Source organism: Chrysemys picta, chromosome 3, assembly GCF_011386835.1.
Source record: "Chrysemys picta bellii isolate R12L10 chromosome 3, ASM1138683v2, whole genome shotgun sequence".
Lineage (NCBI taxonomy): Eukaryota > Metazoa > Chordata > Testudines > Emydidae > Chrysemys > Chrysemys picta.
The window spans coordinates 117391703-117404613 of NC_088793.1; the positions used below are offsets into that span (position 1 = coordinate 117391703).

General features: G+C 47.5%; 1 protein-coding gene across 4 annotated transcripts in view; it reads left to right on the forward strand.

The window, feature by feature from the left end:
- The first annotated feature begins 3840 nt into the window (after positions 1 to 3840).
- Positions 3841 to 12911, forward strand: part of TIAM2 (TIAM Rac1 associated GEF 2) — a 235778-nt gene continuing 226707 nt past the window's right edge. For 2 of the 4 annotated variants that reach the window (XM_008177654.4, XM_065588849.1), the window contains exon 1: positions 3841 to 4204. The gene's annotated coding sequence lies outside the window, so the exon portion shown is untranslated. The remainder of the gene's footprint in view (positions 4205 to 12911) is intronic. The other 2 variants (XM_042848258.2, XM_042848261.2) reach the window with 1 other exon arrangement.

A 12911-nucleotide genomic window follows, 5' to 3' on the forward strand; every position in this document is an offset into this window, starting at 1 on the left:
CCTCCACCTCTTGGCCACCTCCATCCCCTGCAACAATCCCATGCACCCCCCACTCTGCCACCTTCACCCCCTTGGAAGAGCCCCATATGACCCCCCTCTTTGCAGCCCCCCTGTGGTCCCTGCACTTTGTGAACATCTGGGCCCTGGGGGGAACTTGGCCGTAGGAAAGTGGGGGCTGGACATCGGAGGGGGAGCGCAAGGTGGAAGTTTCACCTAGGGTGCAAAATATCCTTGCACCGGCCCTGGTAAGATTGTATGAACAGCTAACAAATAAGTTACCCAGCAGGGCAATTCAAGAAGATGAGGGATATGGGTGAGGAAGAAACAATGCTTCTTAGAATAGTAGCATTTTATTATATATCTTGAAAATCCAATAAGCACAAGCAACAGACACAGATGGGTTTAATTAAAATACAGTAAAGCAGGCCACAACCATATAAAGGGAAAGGAATCCTCAAATCCTTTCTTAATCTTACTCGAGAAACAAATTTTGAGAAGCAAAACAGATCAAAAACTCCACCAATGGTTAGGGGTGTTTTTATCCACATTTTCATTTTGGCCAATCTCTCTGTTTGATCTTGATAAAACTCTCATTGGCTTCAAGAGGTGTTTTACTTGAGTAAGTTGTGGATAAGGACTTCAGAACTGCTCCCAAAGGATTCAAAATAGAATAAAATATGATTTTCCAAGGGAGAGATTATTCCATCTTGTTAACAAGGCCTATAACTTAGACATAAATGTAAAATTATCATATGTAGCATTTTATAGAAATATTAGAATTGAATATTAGAGAAAGCAGCTGAACGTTTTTGAAACTTCTCATTTTTGTGTCTTCCTGGTAGGCAGCTCCACAACTCAAAAGATTTTTCTCCCTAGAATGCAATATAAATCGGCCTATCAATTTTCCACATCAAAATGAAGGTTCAGAGACCAAGTGGCATGTTAGTGATTTAATCGCTGTTTTGCCAACTTTTTTGTCTTGTGAGATTTTGTCCATTTCCTACATCAGCAGCTCCTGGAGTCATATGAATATGTGCAAGCCTCATCTTTAATTTTGTTAAAGTAAGTTTCCAGCCTCCATGAGTGTGGACTAAAGCTTGAAAATATAACTCAAGTGTAACCTAAAGATACAATAGTCAGAAGTTAAATAAACAGAACTCTGATTTTTTTAAAAGTTCATTATTGTAAAGCCAATCTTAGGATTTTTCAGGGCTTGGCTCATGACTATTCCACGCTTGGGGATAGCAGTCTTTGACTGGTCTCTGTTTGCCTTTACTGGCTTCTGTGGCTCTTTTCCAAATTCTAGGGTGGGGCTGCAAACACACTGAACAATATCCTTTTTTAAAGGTCTATAAAATAAAAAGACCAAATGGAGTCCAAAGAAAAGAATTGGCTCATGTGGTAAAGTGTATATCATAACTAAAAGCAAAAGATAGTTTACTAACGACATGTAACTATGATGTCTTCTTCCCTAGGTTCTAGAAAGACCACCATATGTGTTAGACAGGTGGAACTTTTGACTCTAACCTATCCAACAAAGTAAATTATTTCCTTCTCATAGTAGATAATCTGATATTTTTCTATTCACTGATTATCTTAAATGCAGTAAAAATATCATCTATTTGCTTACTAACTTTGTTCTCTCCCATTTGGTAAAACTTGATTCTTCTCCAGTAGTTTTGGTGGAGTACATTCATTTGCTGCCTTTTTGTGTACATCAGCATCATTAATGACATTGGGTATCTACATTGTTCTATGGACAATGCTCAGTTAAGTCATACTACAGGGTCTTCTCCTTTACTTATGTCACTTTATTTTCCCATCTTGCTATTATTAATTATACAACTATGTAACTATTGTATATTATTTACAGTCAATTTATAAAGTAGTTTGAAATATTATTCAAATACAAATGGCACTTTTCAGCATGGTACCTTTTAAACAAATAAAGAAGGAAACCCTGCCCTGAATAGTTTGCAATCCAAGACCCCAATCCTGCTGTTGGCTGGCTGTGTCTATATGGAGTAATACTGAACTCTACGGGGATTGATGTGGGTGAAGGGGTGCATCAGTGCAGTTACAGGATTGGAGTCTTATAACCCAAACCTGCAAACACATATACAATGAGTAACTTTACTCATGTGAGTAGAACCATCAAAGTCAATGGGATTGCTCTTGGGAGTAAAGTTACCTGTATATTTACAAGATTGGACTCTATATTAAGACCAAAAACATCAGGAGAAGATCAAAAGCACTAGCCCATATCATGCCACATTGATCTTTATGAAGAACCCCCAATTGATGTCTATGGGGATTTTTGCTTGAAACTTGATGGTATGATATAACCCACTGGGTCGCAGGATAACAGCAAGGGAACTGGGAGTGATCACAGTATGACCCTGACCATGCACTGAGTTCTATTTATGGGGACTTCTAGAGATGTTGTGGAATCCTACTGATTTCAAAGAGGCTTCATTTGGACCAGGGCCGGCTCTGGCTTTTTTGCCGCCCCAGGCAAAAAAGCCTCCCGCCGCCCCCCCGCGCAAGGGAGGGCGGCGAGCCCCGGCGGCCAGAGCGGAGCCCTGGCAGCCAGAGCACCGGGGGGAGGGCGGAGAGCCTCGCCGGGACTCCGCTCTCCCCGGCGGCCAGAGGCAGCGCCGGGGGGAGGGCGGAGAGCCCGGTCGCAGCCCCGCTCTCGGGCCGGAGCGCCTTGCCGCCCCCTCCAGGTGCCGCCCCAAGCACCAGCTTGGTGGACTGGTGCCTGGAGCCGGCCCTGATTTGGACACAGACAACTGCTCACACAGCTCAATGCAAGATCCGGACCTATGACCTTAGGTGAATAATGTACACAAGGTGAGGGTAACACCATTTTTAAAATTTCTTTTTAGTTTGTATGAAGGATGTTACAGAAAATATGGCCCAGATCTTGCAAATACTTATTCCAAGTCAGTAACTTTAATCACATGTGTAGAATTATTGATGTGCATAAGAGTTTGCAGGACTGACCCCTCTGATCGGGTTAGGAGAACTTAAGTTAGCAGACCCTGGGTTTGTTAACCTAGGCCTTGAGCATCAACACTTATTTGTAACCCTAGGTTATGAATTTTTGAACCCTGGGTACCAACCAGGGCGCTAATGTTTACACTGCATTACACAGGCCCAAGTCCAGCCACCCACATTCCAGACTTCTTAGCGCCCTCCCCAAATGTGGCTGTTTGCTGGGACTGTTCACCAAACTTGACTGTTCAGAGGACAAAGAAAGTCAGCCTGTGGAACTGTGGGTTGCTTTTGGCAGACTCCCAGAGCACTGGGACTCCCAGTCTAATTGGGCTGTGTCTACACTGCAAAGCAATAGGGCTTGAACCCTTGGTCCAGCTTGATTCAGGCTTAGACCCTCCACCCCCCGTGGGGTTCTGGGTCTGAGCCCTTGGTTCGTGTGATTTGTGAGCAGATGGAAGAGGAGCCTGAGTTGGAACCCTGTGGTCACACTGTGATAAAATACTCCCAGCAAGAGTCTCAGAGCCTAGATCAGTTGAGTTGGGCTGGCAGGGCTATAAAATTGCAATGCAGACAGGGGGCTGGGCTGGGCTGAGCCCAGCTGGAGCCCACCCTCTCGCGGGGTCTGACCCAGGCTCTAGCAGAGCCCGAAGGCTAACACTGCAATTTTCCAGCCCCACAAGCCAACTCAGCTCAAGGAGCCATCCCGGCCAGGCCACCTGTGGCCCCGCTGCTGGTCTTTCAGTGCAGTGTAGACGCACCGAGCGCGAGCCGGCGGGACTCCTGTTCCCACATCAGAACCCTCGCTCCTCCCCCCGGTTGCCAGCGGAGGCGTCCTTGGCTGAGAGCAGCTTCAGCCTGGGGGAAGGCGAGAAGCAGCCGCCGCCAAGGAGTTAAACAGCCCGGAGCTCTGCGCTCCCGCACGGCTCCGTCTCCCGGGCTGGCCGGCCGGCGGGGCGGGCTGTTGCTGACGGAGGCAGGAGGAAAAGCCGCCGCCCGAGCCAGGGGGCTGCCCGCAGCGTCCCCGGCTTCAGACCGGAGTCAAGGCAGCAACTTCCTCGCCCCCGCCGCGGGGAGCCACCTACCGGGCGCCGCAGCGAGGCCGAGGCAGCCCCGCCTGGGCTGGCTCCGGACGGCAGCAGGCGCGGGGAGGGATAAAGTCCCCGCGAGCAGCCTGGGGTGCGGCGCTGCCTCCAGTCACGGCGAGGTAAGGGGCCGAGAGCGGGCACCGGCGCGGCTCCTTCTCTCCGCAGCTGGGCATTCCCGCATCGGGCGGGCGGGCGCTCCGGGCGCCGCGTGGATGCCTGGCTGGCTCCTGCCTTGGGCACCGCTTTTCAAGGGGGTGTCCCTGTCTCTGCTCCAGCGGTTGCGGGCTCTGGCTGCCCGGCGCCTGCAGAAGGCATCTGCCCCCGCTGCTCTCTAAAGAGTGGCAGCCTCCCGGGGCCCCTGTTCTTCCTTTGCACCCCAGCGACAGCCTCCCCCCGCCCCCGCCTTAACTGGTCCAAGACGAGACCAAAACCCAGCCCGGGAACTGGAGGAAAATGTTTGCAAACTTCTCGCCCTTCGTGGGGCACGCGCTGGGGGAATGGTGAGTTGCTCCTGGACTCCCCCGGGAAACCCGGGCTGCTTAAGTGATGCAAATCGGCGCTCGTGGCAGAGCCATTAGTTTCCATTAGTCCGAGGGGAACCTTTCGCTGGCTGCAATGTTTGGGAGCTGCCGTGTGTGTGGAAGGGGCACTGGCCGCGGGGAAGCTGAGGGGCTCCAGCTGTTCTTAACAAAAAGCGCTCGCGAATTTCGGAGAGGGACAAACTAAACAACTGAGGAAAAGGCCGATTAATCTAAAGACAACGGACTAGGAAGGGATCAGGGCTTTGAAGTGTAAAGGTGGACACGTGTTATTGCTCTAGGAAGTAAATTTTGGAAAACCCGAGTAGTCGCAAGAGTGACTTTTGTTTCTACTGCAGAGTCGGACCAATACAGTTGGAGTTTTGCTCTTCCGAAATGCATGGAAGTGGGGCTTGAAAGCAAAGCAAAAATAAATAAATAAATACTGGAGGACTTTGGTGTCCGAATTCAGCAAATTGGCTAAAGCTTGCTGTTTGCCTTTGTGCAACTTCTTAATGGCACTGGGGCTTTATTTGGAAAAGCTGTGCAGCCCTGCACTAAACCCTGTCCAGCTGGAGCTATTCCTGAGCTTAGTTCCAATAGCCCCCAGGGACTTGCTGCCTGATGGTGACACTTGTAACGATTAAGGCATCTGAGTGCTGTGATAAGGCTACTACTATTCACCTCTAAGATGTGGCTGCAGCCACCAATCTCCCCTATTATGGACCTTGTTCCATCCCCTGATTGTTACAAATGGTGACCTTATTAAAACAGGGGGCACCTGCTTCTTTTAATTCTCTTTGAAATGGCTTTAAACAAGTCATATACTTGTTTGTTTCATAAAACTGTACTTGAAAAAGAGAACCTTGTCACAGGTACTGGCCATCTTCTATGACAAACATTTGCAGAACAAGGCTTTATAAAAGTCAAAAATGTATAACATTACAATTTTAGTTAGCGATGCATGTAAGCTCTTCCTCCTATAAAATGAAAAGAAAATTAGCTAAAAAGGAAATAAAAACCATTTTGCCATGACAATAAAAAAGCCAAATAGATCTACTAGAATCATTTTGAAATTGGCAAGGAAAATGTCCAAAGACAGTATTTTTCTATGAATTTAAACATTGTGAAGCAGAATTCGGTGCTCAGATATGCTCCTATCAGTTTCAAAGGGATGTGTGCATGTGAATCCAAGGGTGTAATCTGGCTTTGTGTGTGCCCCATGCTGCATTCCTTGCACACCCAAATGTCCACTGAAACCAAGTTAGGCCTTTTCCCCTTCTTCTGGAAGTTAATTTTTATGGCAACACTCTTTAGTCAATTTTCTGAATAAAACTATGATTTCAGTAGGATGCGTCTATAATGAGAATTTTGGGTGTGCAAGGAAGGTAGGAAGGAACCCATATTTTGTAGCAGAGTTTCGCTGACTGTTACCTCCCCAACTCTACCTTCATTAATACAGGGTTTTTTTGTTTGTTTGTTTGTTAGCAAATGAGCCTTATAGATTTGGGCCTTGATCTTGCAAATATGCCTGCGCATGTTTAACTTGGCTACTGTGAGTAGTCTCACTGAGGTCAATGGGACGTCTCATGATGGTAAAGTTAAAAACATGCATAAGAGTCTGTAGAAGTGGGGCTTTGGGTACCAGTAAACCACATAGTTTAAGTGACTGAATATGCAGTATTTTTATGAAGGGTGTATTAGATCTTAAGCTCTTCAGGGCAGGGGCTGTTCCTTACTGTGTATTTGCGTAATGCCTAACACACTGAGGTCCTGATTCTGTTTGAGATCTCAATATGCTACCATAGTACTAACTACGACTAATAATTATCACATGGGATAAACATGGTACTGAGCTCAACACCATAGCATGCAGCAGTAATGGATGCTGCTCCACAGAACAAAATGCTGTGTGTTTCTCATTCTTTAAGCTGGTAAAAAAGTTGAAAACTGTGCTTAGCAGAATAGGGACCTTGTGCATAATTATGTGCTATGGTAATAGTACTGTTATTAATAAAACCCTTTTTATGGAAATTTCAATAGTGTCAACAGCTTTGTAATTCTGTGTCTTTTGTTTTTTTTGTTTTTAATGATCAGTTTAGTTTTATACATTTTTTTGCTTTTTTCATTTTTGAATTAAAAAAACCTTTTTAAAATTTCAGAATTCCTTAATCCTGAAAAAATTCCACCACCTGACTAGGCTGATCAATCATAAAAAGCAATGTAAAAAAACCCCCAAACAAACCCACCACCATCCACAACAAAATACACCCTGAAAAGAAAAAATGAATCTCTCTGGAGAAAAAATATTTAGAGGAACAACAAACGGAGTAAGTTGTGTTTTAATTAAAAAATAAAAGTAAAAGTAAAAACACAACATATTTTGCAAAAAAAGTGTTGTGCCTTTCTGAATCACAATTGTTTTCTGTGAGCCTCATGGGGACTGACTGACCTCCCTGCACACTGCAGGAGCTATCTCTGTAGCTGCTGCTTGGGAGGAAAGCTTCAGGGCTGTTATAAGTCAGTCTCATGTTCCTCCCACCTGGTCATATATGCCTCAGGTGGAGGGGTTTTGGGCCTATAGCCAGCTGGAGGTTAAACCATATATATATAAATCATATAATCTACTCGGCAGTACATTGTTTTCATAAATTAAATAGAAATGAAATTATATTTTTTCTCCACAATTGTATTTATTTTTATTCTGAGTTTAGTTTTTACAAAAATAATGAAAACAGCAACCTTAAGTCTCTGAATGTATTTGTAGAAAAACCACAAAGAATAAATTGCAGAGTCTTGGGAGCAGTGACCTTCATCTTTGTACATTTTTTTTTTTTTTACAGCACCTCACACAATGGGAACCCAATCTGATTGGGACTTCTGGGTTTTACTGTAATATATGTGAAAAAATGTCCTTCAGACAGTTGGGGATTGCACTGTGTGGATAATGGACTGCAGGTTTATTACAAGAAGTGTCTTGGGTTTTTTTCAGTGCATTACTACTAGTATATCCAGTAAAGGATGGTGTGTGAATGTTACTGTAAGTCCAAGGTGTTGACCTTTAACACAGGGACAAGAGAGGTCAGGAGCGTATGCATGGCTGCAATGACTGTACTGTGTTGAAAAGTTCACAAAAGGTATCCAATTGGTGTAGAAGTCCTGACTGCTTCCTTATAGTTTGGCAACCTTGTATATTCTGTTTATTATTATAGTTATAAAGGAGCCCAGATCCTGTAACTGACCATCATTGGAGAAGTAAATAGGGACTACTCAAGTGCTAAAGTTGAGCATGTGCTTAAATGTTTGTTGGATTGGGGCCTTACTTTATAAAGAGGATAGCCAGATTGTTTGTTTGCTTGGGGGTAAATTGATAGCTCCATTGACTTCAGCCAAAGTCTCGTTGAAAGTCGTTAGGCTCCTTTAGTCACTAAGAAGTTTTTGAAAATTGTACACATAGTAATTTGTGCTGTTTTAATTTAAAATAAATATTTACAAGAAAGTCTGTAACAATGACTTTCTTAAAAACCATGAAAGGAAAAATACCCATTTTAATAGATCTGCATTTGGTGTCTTTATGGACTACTGGATGAACAATACTTGCTACCAAATATGCCTACCTTCCTTATTCATGTTGCTTAGCACTTCAATTCCATGAGTGTGCCATTTAAATTTATAATACAATGAGGAGCCATTACGCCCTATTGCAGAGGTGGGCAAACTACAGCGCAGGGGCCACATGCAGCCCTCCAGATATTTTAATCTGGCCCTCGAGCTCCTGCCGGGAACCGAGGTCTGGGGCTTGCCCCGCTTCGGCACCCCAGCCGGGGAGCAGGGTTGGGGTCTTGCCCCACTCTGCACGGCTCCTGGAAGCAGTGGCACGTCCCCAGTCTGGCTCCTACACGTAGGGGCAGCCAAGGGGCTCCGCACACAGCCCCCACCCCAAGCACCACCCCCGCAACTCCCATTGGCCGGGAACCCCAGCCAGTGGGAGCTGCAGCGGTGGTGCCTGCGCACAGGGCAGCGCGCAGAGCTGCCTGGCTGTGCTTCCACATAGGAGCCGGAGGGGGGACATGCTGCTGTTTCTGGGAGCTGCTTGAGGTAAGCGCCACCCAGTGCCTGCCCCTCTGACCCCCTCCTGTTCCCCAATCCCCTGCCCCAACCCTGATCCCCCTCCCCCCCTCTGAATCCCTCGGTCCTAGCCCGGAGCATCCTTCTGAACCCCCAACCCCTCATCCCCAGCCCCACCCCAGAGTCTGCATCCCCAGCTGGAGCCCTCACATCCTCCTGCACCCCAACCCCCAATTTTATGAGCATTCATGGCCCGCCATACGATTTCCATACCCAGATGTGGCCCTTGGGCCAAAAAGTTTGCCCACCCCTGCCCTATTGTGTCAACTTGTTTATATAACCCATATAAAAACCCATAAACAGCCAAATAACAACAACAAACAGTTAAATATTGGAGAAGCTCAGACAAATAGTAGCAATGAGATTATATAATACAATAGCTAAAAAAATTATTAGGAAGCTTGTTTCTGATTCAAAGACTAAAGGACGCTTCTGGTGGATTGTGTATATTTTCTAGCTCCCTTCCCCCTCCCAACAGTTTATGTATCACACTGTGTACTACAGAAGCGGTATGCTTGCTCCCCCTTAGAAAATGGTTTGTGAGGCCTTCATTAGCAATGTTACTGCTTGAGATAGGACAGCTGAAAATAGGTTTATTATTAGCACTGATTCAAATGAGTGTTTACTTTTTCTTTCTTTGTTCTCTCTCCTGATTTATTTTAGGCTGTGGTGCACTAGAGCCCATATTTGCATTCACTGAAAGGTATCTGGGTTTAAAGATGCTTCTTCAGTGAAGAAGACTACCTTAAACCTTAAGATAACTTTATTGAGCATTGTTTCCCCTTCTGTCACCTTAGGTTTTCATTTCTTTATTCTGCTTTCTACCTCTCCTTCCACCTTCCCAACTCCTTCTGTCATTATTGATTTTCAAAGAGCAATACAAGTAATTAGAATGATTCAGTGGTATATGGGTAATAAATAAATTGTGGTATATACAGTTTGCAGAAAAAGCCTTCAATTTGGAGGACTTAGTAGCCTCACAATTTCCCCTAAGAAATAAGGGACTTAAGAAAAGGAAATGCTAGTTGCTTTGTATTAAATGCTCTTCCTTTCTTTATCCCCATTACCATTTTTATTTAGATCAATGTACATTTATGATCTGTATCCTAATTTTGAGCCAAATCCTAGACCAGAGAGCAAAGCCCAAGTAGAAGTTTTTTGTTCTGCATGCAAATCTGGCCCACTGGCACAGTGCTAGGGAATGGAATGCTCTGCCACAGCTTGAGAAGGAACATAAGAACCTGAGGAAAGTCACACTCAGTACATGGCTGGGGGATTCTTGTGGTGTTGCAGATGACTAAGTTGGGGGAACTTTTATTTGAACAGGCCCCCATAAAATGTAAGGCTGATTCTGCTCTTTGTTCCATGAGATCTTTTTACCTGTATTTCACTGTCTAGGGGGTCGCCAAATGAAATTAATAGGCAGCAGGTTTAAAACAATAAAAGGCAGTGTTTCTTCACACAATGCACAGTCAACCTGTGGAACGCCTTGCCAGAGGATTTTGTGAAGGCCAAGACCATAACAGGGTTCAAAAAAGAACTGGATAAATTCATGGAGGATAGGTCCATCAATGGCTATTAGTCAGGATGGGCAGAAATGGTGACCCTAGCCTCTGTTTGCCAGAAGCTGGGAATGAGCGACAGGGGATGGATCATCTGTTCTGTTCATTCCCTCTGGGGCACCTGTCACTGTCCACTGTTGGAAGGCAGGATACTGGGCTAGATGGACATTTGTCTGACTCAGTAGGGCCATTCTTATGTTCTTCTTATGCTCTTATGTTATTGTGGCTTGATTTGATAACTGTGGATTATCTAATGACCTCCTGTACACGTTATTTAGCAGAAGAAATAATGAATAAATTTGCTTTAATAAACAGTATGTTAAGTTGTTTATAGTGCTGTAGCTGTCTTGGTCCCAGGATATGATAGAGACAAGGTATATGAGGTAATATCTTTTATTGGACCAACTTCTGTTGGTGAAAGGTACAAGCTTTCATGGAGCTTTGGCAAGCAAAAAGGGTGTGTTCCCTCTCCCCCACACCTCCCCAAATCAGGTTAGCGCAATCAAATTAACTTAACATGACTGAGGAAAGAACAACAACAAAAAACACCAGTAAGATTCAGGATAACACCATAAAACCATGTCAGCTGGCTATATTGTAGCCTGGGTGGAGTACAGGCTACAACGGTGGTTTTAAAAACTTTTTTCTGGTGACCCAGTTGAAGAAAATTGTTGATACCTGCGTCCCAACAGAGCTGGGGATGAGGGGTTTGGAGTGTGGTAGGGGGCTCAGGCCTGGAGCAGGGGGTTGGGGTGAGCAGGGGCGGCTCCAGCACCAGCGCAGCAAGCGCGTGCCTGGGGCAGCAAGCCGGTCACTGTGAGGGCAGCAGTCAGGCAGCCTTCGGCGGCGTGTCTGCGGGAGCTCCGCCGGTCCCGCGGCTTCAGCAGCAATTTGGTGGCGGGCACGCCAAAGGCGTGGGACCAGCAGCTCACCCGCAGATATGCCGCCAAAGCTGCGTGACCAGCGGATCACCCCCAGGCATGCCGCTGAAGGCTGCCTGACTGCCGTGCTTGGGGCAGCAAATAACATAGAGCCGCCCCTGGGGGTGAGGGCTGCGGGGTGGGGCTGGGAATGAGGTGTTAAGGGTGGGGGAGGGGGCTCTGGGCTGGGAAGAGGGTTGAGGTGCAGGAGGGGGTCAGGGCTTTGGGTGCAGGCTCTGGGTTGGGGCTGGGGATGAGGGGTTTGAGGTGCAGGAAGGGGCTCTGGGTTTTGGGGGCGGGAGGCTCAGGGCTGGGGTATGGGCTTATCTCCTGTGGCTCCCATTCAGCGGTGCAGCTGGGGTGCAGAGGCAGGCCTCCCACCTGTCCTGGCACTGCAGACCGCACTGTGCCCCAGAAGTGGCCAGCAGGTCCGGCTCCTAAGCAGAGGCGCGCAAGCGGTTCTGCGCAGTTCTTGCTCGCAGGCACTGCCCCCCTCCAGCTCCTATTGGCTGGGAACCGGCCAATGGGAGTGTAGCACCAGTGCTTGGGGTGGGGGCAGCGCGCAGAGTCCCATGACCACTCTGCTTAGGAGCCGGACCTGCTGCTGACTACTTCCGGGGCACAGGGCAGTATCAGAACAAGTAGGGACTACTAGTTTTTACTGGCCGGCTACCAGGGTCCCTGGGTGCTGAGCAGGGGGACCCAGTGCCTTGCATTCCGTGACCCAATACTGGGTTGCGACTGGAAGTTTGAAAACCATTGGCTACAACATGACAAGCTAACACAGCTTTAGATGTGTTAGCCTGAATCTTAATGGGTTTTTTTTAATCATGTTAACTTGATTGCACTAATTTGCCCTTTGCCCTTCAAGACCGGAACTTACTATGTCTGAGTAGACCAGGGTATGGCAAACTTTTTGGCCTGAGGGCCACATCGGGTTTACAAAATTGTATGGAGGGCTCAGTGGTTTGAGCATTGGCCTGCTAAACCCAGGGTTGTGAGTTTAATCCTTGAGGGGGCCATGTAGGGATCTGGAGCAAAATCAGTACTTGGTCCTGCTAGTGAAGGCAGGGGGCTGGACTCGATGACCTTTCAAGGTCCTTCCAGTTCTAGGAGATAGGACATCTCCATTAATTTTTTTTATTTTAAGTTAGGGGAGGCTGTGCCTCCCCAAACAGCCAGGCGTGGTCCGGCCCTGCCCCCATCTGACCCCCTCTTCCCCCCGCTCCCTGTCCCCTGACTGCCAGGCGTGCCCCCCTCGACTGCCCCCAGTCGCCCCATCCAACCCCTCCTCTCATTCCTGACTGCCCTCCCCGGGACCCCTGCCCCATCCAACCACCCCTTCTCCCTGTCCCCTGACTGCCCCTGGAACCCCTGCCCCCATTCAACCCCCCTGTTCAGCACCCTCTGACCGCCCCGACCCCATCCACACCCCCGCTCCCTGACCACCATCCTGAACTCCCCTGCCCTCTATCCAAGCCCCCCTCCCCTGCTCCCTGCCCCCTTACCGTGCTGCCTGGAGCACTGTGGCTGGCGGTGCTATAGCCACGCCGCCCAGAGCACCAGGACAGGCAGCCGTGCCGCCCGGCTGGAGCCAGCCACATCAGCGCACAGCACAGAGCACTGGGTCAGGCCACGGTTCTGGAGCTGCGCTGCCCGGCATGAGCTTGCAGCCCCGCCACCCAGAGCATTGCGCCG